The sequence below is a fragment of the Ammospiza caudacuta genome, chromosome 7 (genome assembly GCF_027887145.1).
Source record: "Ammospiza caudacuta isolate bAmmCau1 chromosome 7, bAmmCau1.pri, whole genome shotgun sequence".
NCBI classification, from domain to species: domain Eukaryota; kingdom Metazoa; phylum Chordata; class Aves; order Passeriformes; family Passerellidae; genus Ammospiza; species Ammospiza caudacuta.
The window spans coordinates 13,919,419-13,926,449 of record NC_080599.1 but is presented as its reverse complement, the minus strand read 5'-3'; positions in this window follow the sequence as shown (position 1 = coordinate 13,926,449).

Here is a 7,031-nt window from a genome sequence, read left to right as displayed (position 1 = left end):
CAGGAAAGTGGTAATGTACTGTTTTCTATCAGTTGGCAAGCTGCGCACACAATCCCAGTGTTGTACAGCTCCTTCTTCACCTTTCCGATGCTGCCGCTCTCTCCGGCTCCCGGAGCCGAAGAAGCGGCTTCTTCGCGCAAAGACGATTGTACCGCTCACAGTGCTCTCTTAGCGCGGCTTCTGCCGAAAGAAGCCCGGGAGCGGCGCTTAGCTCCGGAGAGCATCGTACCTTCGCCTTTAGCGTCTTTTGTGGTCTACATCCTAGCAGAAGGCTTTTCCACTCTGTCTGGCAAGGAAAACCTGCGCGACCACAGAAAACATCTCCCATCGTGTTCTGGACGTTGCACGGAGGTCTGCCAAGTGTTTGCCATAAAGAAAAGAAAATCTGTCCAAAACAGCTTCTTATCGAATATTCATGTGATTGGAAAAGTCAGGAAAGTGGTAATGTACTGTTTTCTATCAGTTGGCAAGCTGCGCACACAATCCCAGTGTTGTACGGCTTCCTTCTTCACCTTTCCGATGCTGCCGCTCTCTCCGGCTCCCGGAGCCGAAGAAGCGGCTTCTTCGCGCAAAGACGATTGTACCGCTCACAGTGCTCTCTTAGCGCGGCTTCTGCCGAAAGAAGCCCGGGAGCGGCGCTTAGCTCCGGAGAGCATCGTACGTGCGTCTTTAGCGTCTTTTGTGGTCTACATCCTAGCAGAAGGCTTTTCCACTCTGTCTGGCAAGGAAAACCTGCGCGAGCACAGAAAACATCTCCCATCGTGTTCTGCACGTTGCACGGAGGTCTGCCAAGTGTTTGCCATAAAGAAAAGAAAATCTGTCCAAAACAGCTTCTTATCGAATATTCATGTGATTGGAAAAGTCAGGAAAGTGGTAATGTACTGTTTTCTATCAGTTGGCAAGCTGCGCACACAATCCCAGTGTTGTACGGCTTCCTTCTTCACCTTTCCGATGCTGCCGCTCTCTCGGCTCCCGGAGCCGAAGAAGCGGCTTCTTCGCGCAAAGACGATTCTACCGCTCACAGTGCTCTCTTAGCGCGGCTTCTGCCGAAAGAAGCCCGGGAGCGGCGCTTAGCTCCGGAGAGCATCGTACCTTCGCCTTTAGCGTCTTTTGTGGTCTACATCCTAGCAGAAAGCTTTTCCACTCTGTCTGGCAAGGAAAACCTGCGCGAGCACAGAAAACATCTCCCATCGTGTTCTGCACGTTGCACGGAGGTCTGCCAAGTGTTTGCCATAAAGAAAAGAAAATCTGTCCAAAACAGCTTCTTATCGAATATTCATGTGATTGGAAAAGTCAGGAATGTGGTAATGTACTGTTTTCTATCAGTTGGCAAGCTGCGCACACAATCCCAGTGTTGTACAGCTTCCTTCTTCACCTTTCCGATGCTGCCGCTCTCTCCGGCTCCCGGAGCCGAAGAAGCGGCTTCTTCGCGCAAAGACGATTGTACCGCTCACAGTGCTCTCTTAGCGCCGCTTCTGCCGAAAGAAGCCCGGGAGCGGCGCTTAGCTCCGGAGAGCATCGTACCTTCGTCTTTAGCGTCTTTTGTGGTCTACATCCTAGCAGAAAGCTTTCCCACTCTGTCTGGCAAGGAAAACCTGCGCGACCACAGAAAACATCTCCCATCGTGTTCTGCACGTTGCACGGAGGTCTGCCAAGTGTTTGGCATAAAGAAAAGAAAATCTGTCCAAAACAGCTTCTTATCGAATATTCATGTGATTGGAAAAGTCAGGAAAGTGGTAATGTACTGTTTTCTATCAGTTGGCAAGCTGCGCACACAATCCCAGTGTTGTACAGCTTCCTTCTTCACCTTTCCGATGCTGCCGCTCTCTCCGGCTCCCGGAGCCGAAGAAGCGGCTTCTTCGCGCAAAGACGATTGTACCGCTCACAGTGCTCTCTTAGCGCGGCTTCTGCCGAAAGAAGCCCGGAGCGGCGCTTAGCTCCGGGGAGCATCGTACCTTCGCCTTTAGCGTCTTTTGTGGTCTACATCCTAGCAGAAAGCTTTTCCACTCTGTCTGGCAAGGAAAACCTGCGCGAGCACAGAAAACATCTCCCATCGTGTTCTGGACGTTGCACGGAGATCTGCCAAGTGTTTGCCATAAAGAAAAGAAAATCTGTCCAAAAGAGCTTCTCATCGAATATTCATGTGATTGGAAAAGTCAGGAAAGTGGTAATGTACTGTTTTCTATCAGTTGGCAAGCTGCGCACACAATCCCAGTGTTGTACAGCTTCCTTCTTCACCTTTCCGAAGGTGCCGCTCTCTCCGGCTCCCGGAGCCGAAGAAGCGGCTTCTTCGCGCAAAGACGATTGTACCGCTCACAGTGCTCTCTTAGCGCGGCTTCTGCCGAAAGAAGCCCGGGAGCGGCGCTTAGCTCCGGAGAGCATCGTACGTGCGTCTTTAGCGTCTTTTGTGGTCTACATCCTAGCAGAAGGCTTTTCCACTCTGTCGCAAGGAAAACCTGCGCGAGCACAGAAAACATCTCCCATCGTGTTCTGCACGTTGCACGGAGGTCTGCCAAGTGTTTGACAAGAAGAAAAGAAAAGTGGTCCAAAACAGCTTCTTATCGAATATTCATGTGATTGGAAAAGTCAGGAAAGTGGTAATGTACTGTTTTCTATCAGTTGGCAAGCTGCGCACACAATCCCAGTGTTGTACAGCTTCCTTCTTCACCTTTCCGATGCTGCCGCTCTCTCCGGCTCCCGGAGCCGAAGAAGCGGCTTCTTCGCGCAAAGACGATTGTACCGCTCACAGTGCTCTCTTAGCGCGGCTTCTGCCGAAAGAAGCCCGGGAGCGGCGCTTAGCTCCGGAGAGCATCGTACCTTCAGTCTTTAGCGTCTTTTGTGGTCTACATCTTAGCAGAAAGCTTTTCCACTCTGTCTGGCAAGGAAAACCTGCGCGAGCACAGAAAACATCTCCCATCGTGTTCTGGACGTTGCACGGAGGTCTGCCAAGTGTTTGGCATAAAGAAAAGAAAAGTGGTCCAAAACAGCTTCTTATCGAATATTCATGTGATTGGAAAAGTCAGGAAAGTGGTAATGTACTGTTTTCTATCAGTTGGCAAGCTGCGCACACAATCCCAGTGTTGTACAGCTTCCTTCTTCACCTTTCCGATGCTGCCGCTCTCTTCCGGCTCCCGGAGCCGAAGAAGCGGCTTCTTCGCGCAAAGACGATTCTACCGCTCACAGTGCTCTCTTAGCGCGGCTTCTGCCGAAAGAAGCCCGGGAGCGGCGCTTAGCTCCGGAGAGCATCGTACCTTCGCCTTTAGCGTCTTTTGTGGTCTACATCCTAGCAGAAAGCTTTTCCACTCTGTCTGGCAAGGAAAACCTGCGCGACCACAGAAAACATCTCCCATCGTGTTCTGGACGTTGCACGGAGGTCTGCCAATTGTTTGCCATAAAGAAAAGAAAAGCTGTCCAAAACAGCTTCTTATCGAATAGTCATGTGATTGGAAAAGTCAGGAAAGTGGTACTGTACTGTTTTCTATCAGTTGGCAAGCTGCGCACGACAATCCCAGTGTTGTACAGCTTCCTTCTTCACCTTTCCGATGCTGCCGCTCTCGTCCGGCTCCCGGAGCCGAAGAAGCGGCTTCTTCGCGCAAAGACGATTGTACCGCTCACAGTGCTCTCTTAGCGCGGCTTCTGCCGAAAGAAGCCCGGGAGCGGCGCTTAGCTCCGGAGAGCATCGTACGTGCGTCTTTAGCGTCTTTTGTGGTCTACATCCTAGCAGAAGGCTTTTCCACTCTGTCTGGCAAGGAAAACCTGCGCGACCACAGAAAACATCTCCCATCGTGTTCTGCACGTTGCACGGAGGTCTGCCAAGTGTTTGACAAGAAGAAAAGAAAAGTGGTCCAAAACAGCTTCTTATCGAATATTCATGTGATTGGAAAAGTCAGGAAAGTGGTAATGTACTGTTTTCTATCAGTTGGCAAGCTGCGCACACAATCCCAGTGTTGTACAGCTTCCTTCTTCACCTTTCCGATGCTGCCGCTCTCTCCGGCTCCCGGAGCCGAAGAAGCGGCTTCTTCGCGCAAAGACGATTGTACCGCTCACAGTGCTCTCTTAGCGCGGCTTCTGCCGAAAGAAGCCCGGGAGCGGCGCTTAGCTCCGGAGAGCATCGTACCTTCAGTCTTTAGCGTCTTTTGTGGTCTACATCTTAGCAGAAAGCTTTTCCACTCTGTCTGGCAAGGAAAACCTGCGCGAGCACAGAAAACATCTCCATCGTGTTCTGGACGTTGCACGGATGTCAGCCAAGTGTTTGGCATAAAGAAAAGAAAAGTGGTCCAAAACAGCTTCTTATCGAATATTCATGTGATTGGAAAAGTCAGGAATGTGGTAATGTACTGTTTTCTATCAGTTGGCAAGCTGCGCACACAATCCCAGTGTTGTACAGCTTCCTTCTTCACCTTTCCGATGCTGCCGCTCTCTCCGGCTCCCGGAGCCGAAGAAGCGGCTTCTTCGCGCAAAGACGATTGTACCGCTCACAGTGCTCTCTTAGCGCCGCTTCTGCCGAAAGAAGCCCGGGAGCGGCGCTTAGCTCCGGAGAGCATAGTACCTTCGTCTTTAGCGTCTTTTGTGGTCTACATCCTAGCAGAAAGCTTTCCCACTCTGTCTGGCAAGGAAAACCTGCGCGAGCACAGAAAACATCTCCCATCGTGTTCTGCACGTTGCACGGAGGTCGGCCAAGTGTTTGGCATAAAGAAAAGAAAAGCTGTCCAAAACAGCTTCTTATCGAATATTCATGTGATTGGAAAAGTCAGGAAAGTGGTAATGTACTGTTTTCTATCAGTTGGCAAGCTGCGCACACAATCCCAGTGTTGTACAGCTTCCTTCTTCACCTTTCCGATGCTGCCGCTCTCTCCGGCTCCCGGAGCCGAAGAAGCGGCTTCTTCGCGCAAAGACGATTGTACCGCTCACAGTGCTCTCTTAGCGCGGCTTCTGCCGAAAGAAGCCCGGGAGCGGCGCTTAGCTCCGGGGAGCATCGTACCTTCGTCTTTAGCGTCTTTTGTGGTCTACATCCTAGCAGAAAGCTTTTCCACTCTGTCTGGCAAGGAAAACCTGCGGGAGCACAGAAAACATCTCCCATCGTGTTCTGGACGTTGCACGGAGATCTGCCAAGTGTTTGGCATAAAGAAAAGAAAATCTGTCCAAAACAGCTTCTTATCGAATATTCATGTGATTGGAAAAGTCAGGAAAGTGGTAAGGTACTGTTTTATATCAGTTGGCAAGCTGCGCACACAATCCCAGTGTTGTACGGCTTCCTTCTTCACCTTTCCGATGCTGCCGCTCTCTCCGGCTCCCGGAGCCGAAGAAGCGGCTTCTTCGCGCAAAGACGATTGTACCGCTCACAGTGCTCTCTTAGCGCCGCTTCTGCCGAAAGAAGCCCGGGAGCGGCGCTTAGCTCCGGAGAGCATCGTACCTTCGTCTTTAGCGTCTTTTGTGGTCTACATCCTAGCAGAAAGCTTTCCCACTCTGTCTGGCAAGGAAAACCTGCGCGAGCACAGAAAACATCTCCCATCGTGTTCTGCACGTTGCACGGAGGTCGGCCAAGTGTTTGGCATAAAGAAAAGAAAAGCTGTCCAAAACAGCTTCTTATCGAATATTCATGTGATTGGAAAAGTCAGGAAAGTGGTAATGTACTGTTTTCTATCAGTTGGCAAGCTGCGCACACAATCCCAGTGTTGTACAGCTTCCTTCTTCACCTTTCCGATGCTGCCGCTCTCTCCGGCTCCCGGAGCCGAAGAAGCGGCTTCTTCGCGCAAAGACGATTGTACCGCTCACAGTGCTCTCTTAGCGCGGCTTCTGCCGAAAGAAGCCCGGGAGCGGCGCTTAGCTCCGGGGAGCATCGTACCTTCGCCTTTAGCGTCTTTTGTGGTCTACATCCTAGCAGAAAGCTTTTCCACTCTGTCTGGCAAGGAAAACCTGCGGGAGCACAGAAAACATCTCCCATCGTGTTCTGGACGTTGCACGGAGATCTGCCAAGTGTTTGCCATAAAGAAAAGAAAAGCTGTCCAAAACAGCTTCTTATCGAATATTCATGTGATTGGAAAAGTCAGTAAAGTGGTACTGTACTGTTTTCTATCAGTTGGCAAGCTGCGCACACAATCCCAGTGTTGTACAGCTTCCTTCTTCACCTTTCCGATGCTGCCGCTCTCTCCGGCTCCCGGAGCCGAAGAAGCGGCTTCTTCGCGCAAAGACGATTGTACCGCTCACAGTGCTCTCTTAGCGCGGCTTCTGCCGAAAGAAGCCCGGGAGCGGCGCTGAGCTCCGGAGAGCATCGTACCTTCGTCTTTAGCGTCTTTTGTGGTCTACAACCTAGCAGAAAGCTTTCCCACTCTGTCTGGCAAGGAAAACCTGCGCGACCACAGAAAACATCTCCCATCGTGTTCTGCACGTTGCACGGAGGTCGGCCAAGTGTTTGGCATAAAGAAAAGAAAATCTGTCCAAAACAGCTTCTTATCGAATATTCATGTGATTGGAAAAGTCAGGAATGTGGTACTGTACTGTTTTCTATCAGTTGGCAAGCTGCGCACACAATCCCAGTGTTGTACAGCTTCCTTCTTCACCTTTCCGATGCTGCCGCTCTCTCCGGCTCCCGGAGCCGAAGAAGCGGCTTCTTCGCGCAAAGACGATTGTACCGCTCACAGTGCTCTCTTAGCGCCGCTTCTGCCGAAAGAAGCCCGGGAGCGGCGCTTAGCTCCGGAGAGCATCGTACCTTCGCCTTTAGCGTCTTTTGTGGTCTACATCCTAGCAGAAGGCTTTTCCACTCTGTCTGGCAAGGAAAACCTGCGCGAGCACAGAAAACATCTCCCATCGTGTTCTGCACGTTGCACGGAGGTCGGCCAAGTGTTTGGCATAAAGAAAAGAAAATCTGTCCAAAACAGCTTCTTATCGAATATTCATGTGATTGGAAAAGTCAGGAAAGTGGTAATGTACTGTTTTCTATCAGTTGGGAAGCTGCGCACACAATCCCAGTGTTGTACAGCTTCCTTCTTCACCTTTCCGATGCTGCCGCTCTCTCCGGCTCCCGGAGCCGA